The sequence below is a fragment of the Saccoglossus kowalevskii genome, chromosome 9 (assembly GCF_978046115.1).
Source record: "Saccoglossus kowalevskii chromosome 9, keSacKowa6.1, whole genome shotgun sequence".
In the NCBI taxonomy this organism is placed as follows: Eukaryota; Metazoa; Hemichordata; class Enteropneusta; family Harrimaniidae; genus Saccoglossus; species Saccoglossus kowalevskii.
In genome coordinates this window covers 15465329-15484914 of record NC_140649.1, presented here as the reverse complement: position 1 = coordinate 15484914, position 19586 = coordinate 15465329, and the positions used below count along the sequence as shown (strand labels likewise).

The following is a 19586-nucleotide window of genomic DNA, read 5'->3' as shown; positions in this document are numbered from 1 at the left end:
TATGCCTTACTTATGTGTTCCCGATAAATAGGAAACGCCTTCAAACGTCAACGTCCCATATGGTCTAGTGGTTAGGATTTGGCGCTTTCACCGCCAAGGCCCGGGTTCAATTCCCGGTGTGGGAACATCTGTTTTAGATTCCTGGTCAGTTCAACATCGCAGCTTGTACAAAATTCTCATAGACAATTTAATTAAAAGATATAAATTGGCCTCTCGTATTTGTTGGCTTGATTACAAGAGAATATATAATACTCGACATTCAGTTCATGTCACGTCACGTCACAAGTATCAGATTATATGCCTTACTTATGTGTTCCCGATAAATAGGAAACGCCTTCATACGTCAACGTCCCATATGATCTAGTGGTTAGGCTTTGGCGCTCTCACCGCCATGGCCCGGGTTCATTTCCCGGTGTGAGAACACCAGTTTTATATTCCTGGTCAGTTGAACATCGCAGCTTGTACAACATTCTCATAGGCAATTTAATTAAAAGATATAAATTGGCCTCTCGTATTTCTTGGCTTGATTACAAGAGAATATATAATGCTCGACATTCAGTTCATGTCACGTCACAAGTATCAGATTATATGCCTTACTTATGTGTTCCCGATAAATAGGAAACGCCTTCATACGTCAACATCCCATATGGTCTAGTGGTTAGGATTTGGCGCTTTCACCGCCAAGGCCCGGGTTCAATTCCCGGTGTGGGAACACCTGTTTTAGATTCCTGGTCAGTTGAACATCGCAGCTTGTACAAAATTCTCATAGACAATTTAATTAAAAGATATAAATTGGCCTCTCGTATTTGTTGGCTTGATTACAAGAGAATATATATAATTCACGACATTCAGTTCATGTCACGTCACGTCACAAGTATACGATTATATGCCTTACTTATGTGTTCCCGATAAATAGGAAACGCCTTCATACGTCAACGTCCCATATGATCTAGTGGTTAGGATTTGGCGCACTCACCGCCATGGCCCGGGTTCATTTCCCGGTGTGAAAACTCCAGTTTTATATTCCTGGTCAGTTGAACATCGCAGCTTGTACAAAATTCTCATAGACAATTTAATTAAAAGATATAAATTGGCCTCTCGTATTTGTTGGCTTGATTGCAAGGGAATATATATAATTCAAGACATTCAGTTCATGTCACGTCACGTCACAAGTATACGATTATATGCCTTACTTATGTGTTCCCGATAAATAGGAAACGCCTTCATACGTCAACGTCCCATATGATCTAGTGGTTATCATTTGGCGCTTTCAACGCCAAGGCCAGGGTTCAATTCCAGGTGTGGGAACACCTGTTTTAGATTCCTGGTCAGTCGAACATCGCAGCTTGTATACAATTCTCAGAGACAATTTAATTAAAAGATATAAATTGGCCTCTCGTATTTGTTGCCTTATTACAAGAGAATATGTAATACACGACGTGCAGTTCATGTCAGAAGTATCCGATTGCATGCCATACTTGTGTTTTCCCGATAAATAGGAATTGCCTTCCAATGTCATCGTCCCATATGGTCTAGTGGTTAGGATTCGGCGCTTTCACCGCCAAGGCCCAGGTTCAATTCCCGGTGTGAGAACACCTGTTTTAGATTCCTGGTCAGTTGAACATCGCAGCTTGTACAAAATTCTCATAGACAATTTAATTAAAATATATAAATTGTCCTCTCGTATTTGTTGGCTTGATTACAAGAGAATATATATAATTCACGACATTCAGTTCATGTCACGTCACGTCACAAGTATACGATTATATGCCTTACTTATGTGTTCCCGATAAATAGGAAACGCCTTCATACGACAACGTCCCATATAGTCTAGTGGTCAGGATTTGGCGCTCTCACCGCCATGACCCGGGTTAATTTCCCGGTGTGGGAACACCAGTTTTATTTTCCTGGTCAGTTGAACATTGCAGCTTGTACAAAATTCTCATAGACAATTTAATTAAAAGATATAAATTGGCCTCTCGTATTTGTTGGCTCGATCACAAGAGAATATAGAATACTCGACATTCAGTTCATGTCACGTCACAAGTATCCGATTATATGCCTTAATATCCGATTATATGTTCAGTTCCCGGTGTGGGAACACCTGTTTTAGATTCCTGGTCAGTTGAACATCGCAGCTTGTACAACATTCTCATAGACAATTTAATTAAAAGATATAAATTGGCCTCTCGTATTTGTTGGCTTGATTGCAAGGGAATATATATAATTCAAGACATTCAGTTCATGTCACGTCACGTCACAAGTATACGATTATATGCCTTACTTATGTGTTCTCGATAAATAGGAAACACCTTCATACGTCAACGTCCCATATGATCTAGTGGTTAGGATTTGGCGCTCTCACCGCCATGGCCCGGGTTCATTTCCCGGTGTGAGAACACCAGTTTTATATTCCTGGTCAGTTGAACATCGCAGCTTGTACAACATTCTCATAGACAATTTAATTAAAAGATATAAGTTGGCCTCTCGTTTTTGTTGGCTTGATTACAAGAGAATATATTATCCTCGACATTCAGTTCATGTCACGTCACAAGTATCAGATTATATGCCTTACTTATGTGTTCCCGATAAATAGGAAACGCCTTCATCCGTCAACGTCCCATATGGTCTAGTGGTTAGGATTTGGCGCTTTCACCGCCAAGGCCCGGGTTCAATTCCCGGTGTGGGAACATCTGTTTTAGATTCCTGGTCAGTTCAACATCGCAGCTTGTACAAAATTCTCATAGACAATTTAATTAAAAGATATAAATTGGCCCCTCGTATTTGTTGGCTTGATTACAAGAGAATATATAATACTCGACATTCAGTTCATGTCACGTCATGTCACAAGTATCAGATTATATGCCTTACTTATGTGTTCCCGATAAATAGGAAACGCCTTCATACGTCAACGTCCCATATTGTCTAGTGGTTAGGATTTGGCGCTTTCACCGCCAAGGCCCGGGTTCAATTCTCGGTGTGGGAACATCTGTTTTAGATTCCTGGTCAGTTCAACATCGCAGCTTGTACAAAATTCTCATAGACAATTTAATTAAAAGATATAAATTGGCCTCTCGTATTTGTTGGCTTGATTACAAGAGAATATATAATACTCGATATTCAGTTCATGTCACGTCACGTCAAAAGTATCAGATTATATGCCTTACTTATGTGTTCCCGATAAATAGGAAACGCCTTCATACGTCAACGTCCCATATGATCTAGTGGTTAGGATTTGGCGCTCTCACTGCCATGGCCCGGGTTCATTTCCCGGTGTGAGAACACCAGTTTTATATTCCTGGTCAGTTGAACATCGCAGCTTGTACAACATTCTCATAGACAATTTAATTAAAAGATATAAATTGGCCTCTCGTATTTGTTGGCTTGATTACAAGAGAATATATAATACTCGACATTCAGTTCATGTCACGTCACAAGTATCAGATTATATGCCTTACTTATGTGTTCCCGATAAATAGGAAACGCCTTCATACGTCAACGTCCCATATGGTCTAGTGGTTAGGATTTGGCGCTTTCACCGCCAAGGCCCGGGTTCAATTCCCGGTGTGGGAACACCTGTTTTAGATTCCTGGTCAGTTGAACATCGCAGCTTGTACAAAATTCTCATAGACAATTTAATTAAAAGATATAAATTGGCCTCTCGTATATGTTGGCTTGATTACAAGAGAATATATATAATTCACGACATTCAGTTCATGTCACGTCACGTCACAAGTATACGATTATATGCCTTACTTATGTGTTCCCGATAAATAGGAAACGCCTTCATACGTAAACGTCCCATATGATCTAGTGGTTAGGATTTGGTGCTCTCACCGCCATGGCCCGGGTTCATTTCCCGGTGTGAGAACACCAGTTTTATATTCCTGGTCAGTTGAACATCGCAGCTTGTACAACATTCTCATAGACAATTTAATTAAAAGATATAAATTGGCCTCTCGTATATGTTGGCTTGATTACAAGAGAATATATAATACTCGACATTCAGTTCATGTCACGTCACAAGTATCAGATTATATGCCTTACTTATGTGTTCCCGATAAATAGGAAACGCCTTCATACGTCAACGTCCCATATGGTCTAGTGGTTAGGATTTGGCGCTTTCACCGCCAAGGCCCGGGTTCAATTCCCGGTCGGTGTGAGAACACCAGTTTTATATTCCTGGTCAGTTGAACATCGCAGCTTGTACAACATTCTCATAGACAATTTAATTAAAAGATATAAATTGGCCTCTCGTATTTGTTGGCTTGATTACAAGAGAATATATATAATTCACGACATTCAGTTCATGTCACGTCACGTCACAAGTATACGATTATATGCCTTACTTATGTGTTCCCGATAAATAGGAAACGCCTTCATACGTCAACGTCCCATATGATCTAGTGGTTAGGATTTGGCGCACTCACCGCCATGGCCCAGGTTCATTTCCCGGTGTGAAAACACCAGTTTTATATTCCTGGTCAGTTGAACATCGCAGCTTGTACAAAATTCTCATAGACAATTTAATTAAAAGATATAAATTGGCCTCTCGTATTTGTTGGCTCATCAGAAGAGAATATATAATACTCGACATTCAGTTCATGTCACGTCACAAGTATCCGATTATATGCCTTAATATCCGATTATATGTTCAGTTCCCGGTGTGGGAACACCTGTTTTATATTCCTGGTCAGTTGAACATCGCAGCTTGTACAACATTTTCATAGACAATTTAATTAAAAGATATAAATTGGCCTCTCGTATTTGTTGGCTTGATTACAAGAGAATATATAATACTCGACATTCAGTTCATGTCACGTCACAAGTATCAGATTATATGCCTTACTTATGTGTTCCCGATAAATAGGAAACGCCTTCATACGTCAACGTCCCATATGATCTAGTGGTTAGGATTTGGCGCTCTCACCGCCATGGCCCGGGTTCATTTCCCGGTGTGAGAACACCAGTTTTATATTCCTGGTCAGTTGAACATCGCAGCTTGTACAACATTCTCATAGACAATTTAATTAAAAGATATAAATTGGCCTCTCGTATTTGTTGGCTTGATTACAAGAGAATATATAATACTCGACATTCAGTTCATGTCACGTCACAAGTATCAGATTATATGCCTTACTTATGTGTTCCCGTTAAATAGGAAACGCCTTCATACTTCAACGTCCCATGTGGTCTAGTGATTAGGATTTGGCGCTTTCACCGCCAAGGCTCGGGTTCAATTCCCGGTGTAGGAACACCTGTTTTAAATTCCTGGTCAGTTGAACATCGCAGCTTGTACAACATTCTCATAGACAATTTAATTAAAAGATATAAATTGGCCTCTTGTATTTGTTGGCTTGATTACAAGAGAATATATATAATTCACGACATTCAGTTCATGTCACGTCACGTCACAAGTATACGATTATATGCCTTACTTATGTGTTCCCGATAAATAGGAAACGCCTTCATACGTCAACGTCCCATATGATCTAGTGGTTAGGATTTGGCGCACTCACCGCCATGGCCCGGGTTCATTTCCCGGTGTGAAAACACCAGTTTTATATTCCTGGTCAGTTGAACATCGCAGCTTGTACAAAATTCTCATAGACAATTAAATTAAAAGATATAAATTGGCCTCTAGTATTTGTTGGCTCATCAGAAGAGAATATATAATACTCGACATTCAGTTCATGTCACGTCACAAGTATCCGATTATATGCCTTAATATCCGAATATATGTTCAGTTCCCGGTGTGGGAACACCTGTTTTATATTCCTGGTCAGTTGAACATCGCAGCTTGTACAACATTCTCATAGACAATTTAATTAAAAGATATAAATTGGCCTCTCGTATTTTTTGGCTTGATTACAAGAGAATATATTATCCTCGACATTCAGTTCATGTCACGTCACAAGTATCAGATTATATGCCTTACTTATGTGTTCCCGATAAATAGGAAACACCTTCATAAGTCAACGTCCCATATGATCTAGTGGTTAGGATTTGGCGCTCTCACCGCCATGGCCCGGGTTCATTTCCCGGTGTGAGAACACCAGTTTTATATTCCTGGTCAGTTGAACATCGCAGCTTGTACAACATTCTCATAGACAATTTAATTAAAAGATATAAATTGGCCTCTCGTATTTGTTGGCTTGATTACAAGAGAATATATTATCCTCGACATTCAGTTCATGTCACGTCACAAGTATCCGATTATATGCCTTAATATCCGATTATATGTTCAGTTCCCGGTGTGAGAACACCAGTTTTATATTCCTGGTCAGTTGAACATAGCAGCTTGTACAACATTCTCATAGACAATTTAATTAAAAGATATAAATTGGCCTCTCGTATTTGTTGGCTTGATTACAAGAGAATATATAATACTCGACATTCAGTTCATGTCACGTCACAAGTATCAGATTATATGCCTTACTTATGTGTTCCCGATAAATAGGAAACGCCTTCATACGTCAACGTCCCATATGATCTAGTGGTTAGGATTTGGCGCTCTCACCGCCATGGCCCGGGTTCATTTCCCGGTGTGAGAACACCAGTTTTATATTCCTGGTCAGTTGAACATCGCAGCTTGTACAACATTCTCATAGACAATTTAATTAAAAGATATAAATTGGCCTCTCGTATTTGTTGGCTTGATTACAAGAGAATATATAATACTCGACATTCAGTTCATGTCACGTCACAAGTATCAGATTATATGCCTTACTTATGTGTTCCCGATAAATAGGAAACACCTTCATACGTCAACGTCCCATATGATCTAGTGGTTAGGATTTGGCGCTCTCACCGCCATGGCCCGGGTTCATTTCCCGGTGTGAGAACACCAGTTTTATATTCCTGGTCAGTTGAACATCGCAGCTTGTACAACATTCTCATAGACAATTTAATTAAAAGATATAAATTGGCCTCTCGTATTTGTTGGCTTGATTACAAGAGAATATATTATCCTCGACATTCAGTTCATGTCACGTCACAAGTATCAGATTATATGCCTTACTTATGTGTTCCCGATAAATAGGAAACGCCTTCATACGTCAACGTCCCATATGGTCTAGTGGTTAGGATTTGGCGCTTTCACCGCCAAGGCCCGGGTTCATTTCCCGGTGTGGGAACATCTGTTTTAGATTCCTGGTCAGTTGAACATCGCAGCTTGTACAACATTCTCATAGACAATTTAATTAAAAGATATAAATTGGCATCTCGTATTTGTTGGCTTGATTACAAGAGAATATATAATACTCGACATTCAGTTCATGTCACGTCACAAGTATCAGATTATATGCCTTACTTATGTGTTCCCGATAAATAGGAAACGCCTTCATACGTCAACGTCCCATATGGTCTAGTGGTTAGGATTTGGCGCTTTCACCGCCAAGGCCCGGGTTCAATTCCCGGTGTGGGAACATCTGTTTTAGATTCCTGGTCAGTTCAACATCGCAGCTTGTACAAAATTCTCATAGACAATTTAATTAAAAGATATAAATTGGCCCCTCGTATTTGTTGGCTTGATTACAAGAGAATATATAATACTCGACATTCAGTTCATGTCACGTCACATCACAAGTATCAGATTATATGCCTTACTTATGTGTTCCCGATAAATAGGAAACGCCTTCATACGTCAACGTCCCATATGGTCTAGTGGTTAGGATTTGGCGCTTTCACCGCCAAGGCCCGGGTTCAATTCCCGGTGTGGGAACATCTGTTTTAGATTCCTGGTCAGTTCAACATCGCAGCTTGTACAAAATTCTCATAGACAATTTAATTAAAAGATATAAATTGGCCTCTCGTATTTGTTGGCTTGATTACAAGAGAATATATAATACTCGACATTCAGTTCATGTCACATCACAAGTATCAGATTATATGCCTTACTTATGTGTTCCCGATAAATAGGAAACGCCTTCATACGTCAACGTCTCATATGGTCTAGTGGTTAGGATTTGGCGCTTTCACCGCCAAGGCACGGGTTCAATTCCCCGTGAGGGAACATCTGTTTTAGATTCCTGGTCAGTTGAACATCGCAGCTTGTACAAAATTCTCATAGACAATTTAATTAAAAGATATAAATTGGCCTCTCGTATTTTTTGGCTTGATTACAAGAGAATATATTATCCTCGACATTCAGTTCATGTCACGTCACAAGTATCAGATTATATGCCTTACTTATGTGTTCCCGATAAATAGGAAACACCTTCATACGTCAACGTCCCATATGATCTAGTGCTTAGGATTTGGCGCTCTCACCGCCATGGCCCGGGTTCATTTCCCGGTGTGAGAACACCAGTTTTATATTCCTGGTCAGTTGAACATCGCAGCTTGTACAACATTCTCATAGACAATTTAATTAAAAGATATAAATTGGCCTCTCGTATTTGTTGGCTTGATTACAAGAGAATATATTATCCTCGACATTCAGTTCATGTCACGTCACAAGTATCCGATTATATGCCTTAATATCCGAATATATGTTCAGTTCCCGGTGTGGGAACACCTGTTTTATATTCCTGGTCAGTTGAACATCGCAGCTTGTACAACATTCTCATAGACAATTTAATTAAAAGATATAAATTGGCCTCTCGTATTTTTTGGCTTGATTACAAGAGAATATATTATCCTCGACATTCAGTTCATGTCACGTCACAAGTATCAGATTATATGCCTTACTTATGTGTTCCCGATAAATAGGAAACACCTTCATACGTCAACGTCCCATATGATCTAGTGGTTAGGATTTGGCGCTCTCACCGCCATGGCCCGGGTTCATTTCCCGGTGTGAGAACACCAGTTTTATATTCCTGGTCAGTTGAACATCGCAGCTTGTACAACATTCTCATAGACAATTTAATTAAAAGATATAAATTGGCCTCTCGTATTTGTTGGCTTGATTACAAGAGAATATATTATCCTCGACATTCAGTTCATGTCACGTCACAAGTATCCGATTATATGCCTTAATATCCGATTATATGTTCAGTTCCCGGTGTGAGAACACCAGTTTTATATTCCTGGTCAGTTGAACATAGCAGCTTGTACAACATTCTCATAGACAATTTAATTAAAAGATATAAATTGGCCTCTCGTATTTGTTGGCTTGATTACAAGAGAATATATAATACTCGACATTCAGTTCATGTCACGTCACAAGTATCAGATTATATGCCTTACTTATGTGTTCCCGATAAATAGGAAACGCCTTCATACGTCAACGTCCCATATGATCTAGTGGTTAGGATTTGGCGCTCTCACCGCCATGGCCCGGGTTCATTTCCCGGTGTGAGAACACCAGTTTTATATTCCTGGTCAGTTGAACATCGCAGCTTGTACAACATTCTCATAGACAATTTAATTAAAAGATATAAATTGGCCTCTCGTATTTGTTGGCTTGATTACAAGAGAATATATAATACTCGACATTCAGTTCATGTCACATCACAAGTATCAGATTATATGCCTTACTTATGTGTTCCCGATAAATAGGAAACGCCTTCATACGTCAACGTCTCATATGGTCTAGTGGTTAGGATTTGGCGCTTTCACCGCCAAGGCACGGGTTCAATTCCCCGTGAGGGAACATCTGTTTTAGATTCCTGGTCAGTTGAACATCGCAGCTTGTACAAAATTCTCATAGACAATTTAATTAAAAGATATAAATTGGCCTCTCGTATTTGTTGGCTTGATTACAAGAGAATATATAATACTCGACATTCAGTTCATGTCACGTCACGTCATAAGTATCAGATTATATGCCTTACTTATGTGTTCCCGATAAATAGGAAACGCCTTCATACTTCAACGTCCCATATGATCTAGTGGTTAGGATTTGGCGCTCTCACCGCCATGGCCCGGGTTCATTTCCCGGTGTGAGAACACCAGTTTTATATTCCTGGTCAGTTGAACATCGCAGCTTGTACAACATTCTCATAGACAATTTAATTAAAAGATATAAATTGGCCTCTCGTATTTGTTGGCTTGATTACAAGAGAATATATAATACTCGACATTCAGTTCATGTCACGTCACAAGTATCAGATTATATGCCTTACTTATGTGTTCCCGATAAATAGGAAACGCCTTCATACGTCAACGTCCCATATGGTCTAGTGGTTAGGATTTGGCGCTTTCACCGCCAAGGCCCAGGTTCAATTCCCGGTGTGGGAACACCTGTTTTAGATTCCTGGTCAATTGAACATCGCAGCTTGTACAAAATTCTCATAGACAATTTAATTAAAAGATATAAATTGGCCTCTCGTATTTGTTGTCTCATCAGAAGAGAATATATAATACTCGACATTCAGTTCATGTCACGTCACAAGTATCCGATTATATGTCTTACTTATGTGTTCCCGATAAATAGGAAACGCCTTCATACGTCAACGTCCCATATGGTCTAGTGGTTAGGATTTGGCGCTTTCACCGCCAAGGCCCGGGTTCAATTCCCGGTGTGGGAACACCTGTTTTAGATTCCTGGTCAGTTGAACATCGCAGCTTGTACAAAATTCTCATAGACAATTTAATTAAAAGATATAAATTGGCCTCTTGTATTTGTTGGCTTGATTACAAGAGAATATATATAATTTACGACATTCAGTTCATGTCACGTCACGTCACAAGTATACGATTATATGCCTTACTTATGTGTTCCCGATAAATAGGAAACGCCTTCATACGCCAACGTCCCATATGATCTAGTGGTTAGGATTTGGCGCACTCACCGCCATGGCCCGGGTTCATTTCCCGGTGTGAAAACACCAGTTTTATATTCCTGGTCAGTTGAACATCGCAGCTTGTACAAAATTCTCATAGACAATTTAATTAAAAGATATAAATTGGCCTCTCGTATTTGTTGGCTCATCAGAAGAGAATATATAATACTCGACATTCAGTTCATGTCACGTCACAAGTATCCGATTATATGCCTTAATATCCGAATATATGTACAGTTCCCGGTGTGGGAACACCTGTTTTATATTCCTGGTCAGTTGAACATCGCAGCTTGTACAACATTCTCATAGACAATTTAATTAAAAGATATAAATTGGCCTCTCGTATTTGTTGGCTTGATTACAAGAGAATATATAATACTCGACATTCAGTTCATGTCACGTCACAAGTATCAGATTATATGCCTTACTTATGTGTTCCCGATAAATAGGAAACGCCTTCATACATCAACGTCCCATATGATCTAGTGGTTATCATTTGGCGCTTTCAACGCCAAGGCCTGGGTTCAATTCCAGGTGTGGGAACACCTGTTTTAGATTCCTGGTCAGTCGAACATCGCAGCTTGTATACAATTCTCAGAGACAATTTAATTAAAAGATATAAATTGGCCTCTCGTATTTGTTGCCTTATTACAAGAGAATATGAAATACACGACGTGCAGTTCATGTCAGAAGTATCCGATTGCCTGCCATACTTGTGTTTTCCCGATAAATAGGAATCGCCTTCCAATGTCATCGTCCCATATGGTCTAGTGGTTAGGATTCGGCGCTTTCACCGCCAAGGCCCGGGTTCAATTCCCGGTGTGAGAACACCTGTTTTAGATTCCTGGTCAGTTGAACATCGCAGCTTGTACAAAATTCTCATAGACAATTTAATTAAAAGATATAAATTGGCCTCTCGTATTTGTCGGCTTGCTAACAAGAGAATATATATAATTCACGACATTCAGTTCATGTCACGTCACGTCACAAGTATACGATTATATGCCTTACTTATGTGTTCCCGATAAATAGGAAACGACTTCATACGTCAACGTCCCATATGGTCTAGTGGTTAGGATTTGGCGCTTTCACCGCTAAGGCCCGGGTTCAATTCCCGGTGTGGGAACATCTGTTTTAGATTCCTGGTCAGTTGAACATCGCAGCTTGTACAAAATTCTCATAGACAATTTAATTAAAAGATATAAATTGGCCTCTCGTATTTGTTGGCTTGATTACAAGAGAATATATAATACTCGACATTCAGTTCATGTCACGTCACGTCACAAGTATCAGATTATATGCCTTACTTATGTGTTCCCGATAAATAGGAAACGCCTTCATACGTCAACGTCCCATATGATCTAGTGGTTAGGATTTGGCGCTCTCACCGCCATGGCCCGGGTTCATTTCCCGGTGTGAGAACACCAGTTTTATATTCCTGGTCAGTTGAACATCGCAGCTTGTGCAACATTCTCATAGACAATTTAATTAAAAGATATAAATTGGCCTCTCGTATTTGTTGGCTTGATTACAAGAGAATATATAATACTCGACATTCAGTTCATGTCACGTCACAAGTATCAGATTATATGCCTTACTTATGTGTTCCCGATAAATAGGAAACGCCTTCATACGTCAACGTCCCATATGATCTAGTGGTTATCATTTGGCGCTTTCAACGCCAAGGCCTGGGTTCAATTCCAGGTGTGGGAACACCTGTTTTAGATTCCTGGTCAGTCGAACATCGCAGCTTGTATACAATTCTCAGAGACAATTTAATTAAAAGATATAAATTGGCCTCTCGTATTTGTTGCCTTATTACAAGAGAATATGAAATACACGACGTGCAGTTCATGTCAGAAGTATCCGATTGCCTGCCATACTTGTGTTTTCCCGATAAATAGGAATCGCCTTCCAATGTCATCGTCCCATATGGTCTAGTGGTTAGGATTCGGCGCTTTCACCGCCAAGGCCCGGGTTCAATTCCCGGTGTGAGAACACCTGTTTTAGATTCCTGGTCAGTTGAACATCGCAGCTTGTACAAAATTCTCATAGACAATTTAATTAAAAGATATAAATTGGCCTCTCGTATTTGTCGGCTTGCTAACAAGAGAATATATATAATTCACGACATTCAGTTCATGTCACGTCACGTCACAAGTATACGATTATATGCCTTACTTATGTGTTCCCGATAAATAGGAAACGACTTCATACGTCAACGTCCCATATGGTCTAGTGGTTAGGATTTGGCGCTTTCACCGCTAAGGCCCGGGTTCAATTCCCGGTGTGGGAACATCTGTTTTAGATTCCTGGTCAGTTGAACATCGCAGCTTGTACAAAATTCTCATAGACAATTTAATTAAAAGATATAAATTGGCCTCTCGTATTTGTTGGCTTGATTACAAGAGAATATTTAATACTCGACATTCAGTTCATGTCACGTCACGTCACAAGTATCAGATTATATGCCTTACTTATGTGTTCCCGATAAATAGGAAACGCCTTCATACGTCAACGTCCCATATGATCTAGTGGTTAGGATTTGGCGCTCTCACCGCCATGGCCCGGGTTCATTTCCCGGTGTGAGAACACCAGTTTTATATTCCTGGTCAGTTGAACATCGCAGCTTGTGCAACATTCTCATAGACAATTTAATTAAAAGATATAAATTGGCCTCTCGTATTTGTTGGCTTGATTACAAGAGAATATATAATACTCGACATTCAGTTCATGTCACGTCACAAGTATCAGATTATATGCCTTACTTATGTGTTCCCGATAAATAGGAAACGCCTTCATACGTCAACGTCCCATATGGTTTAGTGGTTAGGATTTGGCGCTTTCACCGCCAAGGCCCGGGTTCAATTCCCGGTGTGGGAACACCTGTTTTAGATTCCTGGTCAGTTGAACATCGCAGCTTGTACAAAATTCGCATAGACAATTTAATTAAAAGATATAAAATGGCCTCTCGTATTTGTTGGCTCATCAGAAGAGAATATATAATACTCGACATTCAGTTCATGTCACGTCACAAGTATCCGATTATATGCCTTAATATCCGATTATATGTTCAGTTCCCGGTGTGGGAACACGTTTTAGATTCCTGGTCAGTTGAACATCGCAGCTTGTACAAAATTCTCATAGACAATTTAATTAAAAGATATAAATTGGCCTCTCGTATTTGTTGGCTTGATTGCAAGGGAATATATATAATTCAAGACATTCAGTTCATGTCACGTCACGTCACAAGTATACGATTATATGCCTTACTTATGTGTTCCCGATAAATAGGAAACGCCTTCATACGTCAACGTCCCATATGATCTAGTGGTTATCATTTGGCGCTTTCAACGCCAAGGCCTGGGTTCAATTCCAGGTGTGGGAACACCTGTTTTAGATTCCTGGTCAGTCGAACATCGCAGCTTGTATACAATTCTCAGAGACAATTTAATTAAAAGATATAAATTGGCCTCTCGTATTTGTTGCCTTATTACAAGAGAATATGAAATACACGACGTGCAGTTCATGTCAGAAGTATCCGATTGCCTGCCATACTTGTGTTTTCCCGATAAATAGGAATCGCCTTCCAATGTCATCGTCCCATATGGTCTAGTGGTTAGGATTCGGCGCTTTCACCGCCAAGGCCCGGGTTCAATTCCCGGTGGGAGAACACCTGTTTTAGATTCCTGGTCAGTTGAACATCGCAGCTTGTACAAAATTCTCATAGACAATTTAATTAAAAGATATAAATTGGCCTCTAGTATTTGTCGGCTTGCTAACAAGAGAATATATATAATTCACGACATTCAGTTCATGTCACGTCACGTCACAAGTATACGATTATATGCCTTACTTATGTGTTCCCGATAAATAGGAAACGCCTTCATACGTCAACGTCCCATATGATCTAGTGGTTAGGATTTGGCGCACTCACCGCCATGGCCCGGGTTCATTTCCCGGTGTGAAAACACCAGTTTTATATTCCTGGTCAGTTGAACATCGCAGCTTGTACAAAATTCTCATAGACAATTTAATTAAAAGATATAAATTGGCCTCTCGTATTTGTTGGCTCATCAGAAGAGAATATATAAGACTCGACATTCAGTTCATGTCACGTCACAAGTATCCGATTATATGCCTTAATATCCGATTATATGTTCAGTTCCCGGTGTGGGAACACCTGTTTTATATTCCTGGTCAGTTGAACATCGCAGCTTGTACAACATTCTCATAGACAATTTAATTAAAAGATATAAATTGGCCTCTCGTATTTGTTGGCTTGATTACAAGAGAATATATAATACTCGACATTCAGTTCATGTCACGTCACGTCACAAGTATCAGATTACATGCCTTACTTATGTGTTCCCGATAAATAGGAAACGCCTTCATACGTCAACGTCCCATATGATCTAGTGGTTAGGATTTGGCGCTCTCACCGCCATGGCCCGGGTTCATTTCCCGGTGTGAGAACACCAGTTTTATATTCCTGGTCAGTTGAACATCGCAGCTTGTACAACATTCTCATAGACAATTTAATTAAAAGATATAAATTGGCCTCTCGTATTTGTTGGCTTGATTACAAGAGAATATATAATACTCGACATTCAGTTCATGTCACGTCACAAGTATCAGATTATATGCCTTACTTATGTGTTCCCGATAAATAGGAAACGCCTTCATACGTCAGCGTCCCATATGGTCTAGTGGTTAGGATTTGGCGCTTTCACCGCCAAGGCCCGGGTTCAATTCCTGGTGTAGGAACACCTCTTTTAGATTCCTGGTCAGTTGAACATCGCAGCTTGTACAAAATTCTCATAGACAATTTAATTAAAAGATATAAATTGGCCTCTCGTATTTGTTGGCTTGATTACAAGAGAATATATATAATTCACGACATTCAGTTCATGTCACGTCACGTCACAAGTATACGATTATATGCCTTACTTATGTGTTCCCGATAAATAGGAAACGCCTTCATACGTCAACGTCCCATATGATCTGGTGGTTAGGATTTGGCGCACTCACCACCATGGCCCGGGTTCATTTCCCGGTGTGAAAACACCAGTTTTATATTCCTGGTCAGTTGAACATCGCAGCTTGTACAACATTCTCATAGACAATTTAATTAAAAGATATAAATTGGCCTCTCGTATTTGTTGGCTCATCAGAAGAGAATATATAATACTCGACATTCAGTTCATGTCACGTCACAAGTATCCGATTATATGCCTTAATATCCGATTATATGTTCAGTTCCCGGTGTGGGAACACCTGTTTTATATTCCTGGTCAGTTGAACATCGCAGCTTGTACAACATTCTCATAGACAATTTAATTAAAAGATATAAATTGGCCTCTCGTATTTGTTGGCTTGATTACAAGAGAATATATAATACTCGACATTCAGTTCATGTCACATCACAAGTATCAGATTATATGCCTTACTTATGTGTTCCCGATAAATAGGAAACGCCTTCATACGTCAACGTCTCATATGGTCTAGTGGTTAGGATTTGGCGCTTTCACCGCCAAGGCACGGGTTCAATTCCTCGTGTGGGAACATCTGTTTTAGATTCCTGGTCAGTTGAACATCGCAGCTTGTACAAAATTCTCATAGACAATTTAATTAAAAGATATAAATTGGCCTCTCGTATTTGTTGTCTCATCAGAAGAGAATATATAATACTCGACATTCAGTTCATGTCACGTCACAAGTATCCGATTATATGTCTTACTTATGTGTTCCCGATAAATAGGAAACGCCTTCATACGACAACGTCCCATATGGTCTAGTGGTCATGATTTCGCGCTCTCACCGCCATGACCCGGGTTCATTTCCTGGTGTGGGAACACCAGTTTTATATTCCTGGTCAGTTGAACATCGCAGAGTGTACAAAATTCTCATAGACAATTTAATTAAAAGATATAAATTGGCCTCTCGTATTTTTTGGCTCGATCACAAGAGAATATATAATACTCGACATTCAGTTCATGTCACGTCACAAGTATCAGATTATATGCCTTACTTATGTGTTCCCGATAAATAGGAAACACCTTCATACGTCAACATCCCATATGGTCTAGTGGTTAGGATTTGGCGCTCTCACCGCCAAGGCCCGGGTTTAATTCCCGGTATGGGAACACCAGTTTTATATTCCTGGTCAGTTGAACATCGCAGCTTGTACAAAATACTCATAGACAATTTAATTAAAAGATATAAATTGGTCTCTCGCATTTGTTGCCTTATTACAAGTGAATATATAATACTCGACATTCAGTTCATGTCACGTCACAAGTATCCGATTATATGCCGTAATATCCGATTATATGTTCAGTTCTCGGTGTGGGAACACCTGTTTTATATTCCTGGTCAGTTGATCATCGCAGCTTGTACAACATTCTCATAGACAATTTAATTAAAAGATATAAATTGGCCTCTCGTATTTGTTGTCTCATCAGAAGAGAATAAATAATACTCGACATTCAGTTCATGTCACGTCACAAGTATCCGATTATATGCCTTACTTATGTGTTCCCGATAAATAGGAAACGCCTTCATACGACAACGTCCCATATGGTCAAGTGGTCATGATTTCGCGCTCTCACCGCCATGACCCGGGTTCATTTCCCGGTGTGGGAACACCAGTTTTATATTCCTGGTCAGTTGAACATCGCAGAGTGTACACAATTCTCATAGACAATTTAATTAAAAGATATAAATTGGCCTCTCGTATTTGTTGGCTCGATCACAAGAGAATATATAATACTCGACATTCAGTTCATGTCACGTCACAAGTATCAGATTATATGCCTTACTTATGTGTTCCCGATAAATAGGAAACACCTTCATACGTCAACATCCCATATGGTCTAGTGGTTAGGATTTGGCGCTCTCACCGCCAAGGCCCGGGTTTAATTCCCGGTATGGGAACACCAGTTTTATATTCCTGGTCAGTTGAACATCGCAGCTTGTACAAAATACTCATAGACAATTTAATTAAAAGATATAAATTGGTCTCTCGCATTTGTTGCCTTATTACAAGTGAATATATAATACTCGACATTCAGTTCATGTCACGTCACAAGTATCCGATTATATGCCGTAATATCCGATTATATGTTCAGTTCTCGGTGTGGGAACACCTGTTTTATATTCCTGGTCAGTTGATCATCGCAGCTTGTACAACATTCTCATAGACAATTTAATTAAAATATATAAATTGGCCTCTCGTATTTGTTGGCTTGATTACAAGAGAATATATATAGTACTCGACATTCAGTTCATGTCACGTCACAAGTATCAGATTATATGCCTTACTTATGTGTTCCCGATAAATAGGAAACGCCTTCATACGTCAACGTCCCATATGGTCTAGTGGTTAGGATTTGGCGCTCTCACCGCCAAGGCCCGGGTTCAATTCCCGGTGTGGGAACACCTGTTTTAGATTCCTGGTCAGTTGAACATCGCACCTTGTATGAAATTCTCAGAGACAATTTAATTAAACGATATAAATTGGTCTCTCGCATTTGTTGCCTTATTACAAGTGAATATATAATACTCAACATTCAGTTCATGTCACGTCACAAGTATCCGATTATATGCCTTACTTACGTGTTCCCGATAAATAGGAAACGCCTTCATACGACAACGTCCCATATGGTCTAGTGGTCAGGATTTGGCGCTCTCACCGCCATGACCCGGGTTCATTTCCCGGTGTTTTAACACCAGTTTTATATTCCTGGTCAGTTGAACATCGCACCTTGTACAAAATTCTCATAGACAATTTAAATAAAAGATATAAATTGGCCTCTCGTATTTGTTGGCTCGATCACACGAGAATATATAATACTCGACATTCAGTTCATGTCACGTCACAAGTATCCAATTATATGCCTTACTTATGTGTTTCCGATAAATAGGAAACACCTTCATACGTCAACATCCCATATGGTCTAGTGGTTATGATTTGGCGCTCTCACCGCCAAGGCCCGGGTTCAATTCCCGGTGTGGGAACACCTGTTTTAGATTCCTGGTCAGTTGAACATCGCAGCTTGTATAAAACGCTCATAGACAATTTAATTAAAAGATTTAAATTGGCCTCTCGTATTTGTTGCCTTATTACAAGAGAATATATAATACACGACGTGCAGTTCATGTCACAAGTATCGTATTATATGCCTTACTTGTGTTTTCCCGATAAATAGGAAACGCCTTCATACGACAACGTCCCATATGTCTAGTGGTTAGGATTTGGCGCTTTCACCGCCAAGGTCCGGGTTCAATTCCCGGTGTGGGAACACCAGTTTTAGATTCCTGGTCAGTTGAACATCGCAGCTTGTATAAAATGCTCATAGACAATTTAATTAAAAGATATAAATTGGCGTCTATATTTGTTGCCTTATTACAAGAGAATATATAATGCACGACGTGCAGTTCATGTCACAAGTATCCTATTAAATACCTTACTTGTGTTTTCCCGATAAATAGGAAACGCCTTCATACGACAACGTCCCATATGGTCTTGTGGTTAGTATTTGGCGCTTTCATCGCCAAGGCCCGGGTTCAATTCCCGGTGTGGGAATACCTCTTTTAGATTCCTGGTCAGTTGAACATCGCAGCTTGTATAAAATTCTCAAAGACAATTTAATTAAAAGATATAAATTGGCCTCTCGTATTTGTTGCCTTATTACAAGAGAATATATAATACACGACTTGCAGTTCATGTCCCAAGCATCCGATTGTATGCCATACTTGTGTTTTCCAGATAAATAGGAAACGCTTTCAAAAGTCAACGTCCCATATGCTCTAGTGGTTAGGATTTTGCGCTTTCACCGCCAAGGCTCGGGTTCA

General features: G+C 39.7%; 15 non-coding genes across 15 annotated transcripts; all 15 read left to right on the top strand.

Annotated features, from left to right (window-relative positions):
- The first annotated feature begins 53 nt into the window (after positions 1–53).
- On the top strand, positions 54–125 carry TRNAE-UUC (transfer RNA glutamic acid (anticodon UUC)). Its single transcript has one exon. It is a non-coding gene; the product is annotated as a tRNA-Glu (tRNA).
- A 515-nt stretch (positions 126–640) lies between these two features.
- Positions 641–712, top strand: TRNAE-UUC (transfer RNA glutamic acid (anticodon UUC)). Its single transcript has one exon. It is a non-coding gene; the product is annotated as a tRNA-Glu (tRNA).
- A 1906-nt stretch (positions 713–2618) lies between these two features.
- TRNAE-UUC (transfer RNA glutamic acid (anticodon UUC)) lies at positions 2619–2690 on the top strand. The gene has a single exon. It is a non-coding gene; the product is annotated as a tRNA-Glu (tRNA).
- Positions 2691–3501: 811 nt separating this feature from the next.
- Positions 3502–3573, top strand: TRNAE-UUC (transfer RNA glutamic acid (anticodon UUC)). The gene has a single exon. It is a non-coding gene; the product is annotated as a tRNA-Glu (tRNA).
- Positions 3574–7064: 3491 nt separating this feature from the next.
- On the top strand, positions 7065–7136 carry TRNAE-UUC (transfer RNA glutamic acid (anticodon UUC)). Its single transcript has one exon. It is a non-coding gene; the product is annotated as a tRNA-Glu (tRNA).
- A 219-nt stretch (positions 7137–7355) lies between these two features.
- Positions 7356–7427, top strand: TRNAE-UUC (transfer RNA glutamic acid (anticodon UUC)). The gene has a single exon. It is a non-coding gene; the product is annotated as a tRNA-Glu (tRNA).
- A 224-nt stretch (positions 7428–7651) lies between these two features.
- On the top strand, positions 7652–7723 carry TRNAE-UUC (transfer RNA glutamic acid (anticodon UUC)). The gene has a single exon. It is a non-coding gene; the product is annotated as a tRNA-Glu (tRNA).
- Positions 7724–10403: 2680 nt separating this feature from the next.
- On the top strand, positions 10404–10475 carry TRNAE-UUC (transfer RNA glutamic acid (anticodon UUC)). Its single transcript has one exon. It is a non-coding gene; the product is annotated as a tRNA-Glu (tRNA).
- A 1309-nt stretch (positions 10476–11784) lies between these two features.
- TRNAE-UUC (transfer RNA glutamic acid (anticodon UUC)) lies at positions 11785–11856 on the top strand. Its single transcript has one exon. It is a non-coding gene; the product is annotated as a tRNA-Glu (tRNA).
- Positions 11857–12954: 1098 nt separating this feature from the next.
- TRNAE-UUC (transfer RNA glutamic acid (anticodon UUC)) lies at positions 12955–13026 on the top strand. Its single transcript has one exon. It is a non-coding gene; the product is annotated as a tRNA-Glu (tRNA).
- Positions 13027–13541: 515 nt separating this feature from the next.
- Positions 13542–13613, top strand: TRNAE-UUC (transfer RNA glutamic acid (anticodon UUC)). Its single transcript has one exon. It is a non-coding gene; the product is annotated as a tRNA-Glu (tRNA).
- A 3191-nt stretch (positions 13614–16804) lies between these two features.
- TRNAE-CUC (transfer RNA glutamic acid (anticodon CUC)) lies at positions 16805–16876 on the top strand. The gene has a single exon. It is a non-coding gene; the product is annotated as a tRNA-Glu (tRNA).
- A 718-nt stretch (positions 16877–17594) lies between these two features.
- TRNAE-CUC (transfer RNA glutamic acid (anticodon CUC)) lies at positions 17595–17666 on the top strand. Its single transcript has one exon. It is a non-coding gene; the product is annotated as a tRNA-Glu (tRNA).
- A 430-nt stretch (positions 17667–18096) lies between these two features.
- TRNAE-CUC (transfer RNA glutamic acid (anticodon CUC)) lies at positions 18097–18168 on the top strand. Its single transcript has one exon. It is a non-coding gene; the product is annotated as a tRNA-Glu (tRNA).
- A 509-nt stretch (positions 18169–18677) lies between these two features.
- TRNAE-CUC (transfer RNA glutamic acid (anticodon CUC)) lies at positions 18678–18749 on the top strand. The gene has a single exon. It is a non-coding gene; the product is annotated as a tRNA-Glu (tRNA).
- Positions 18750–19586: the final 837 nt, after the last annotated feature.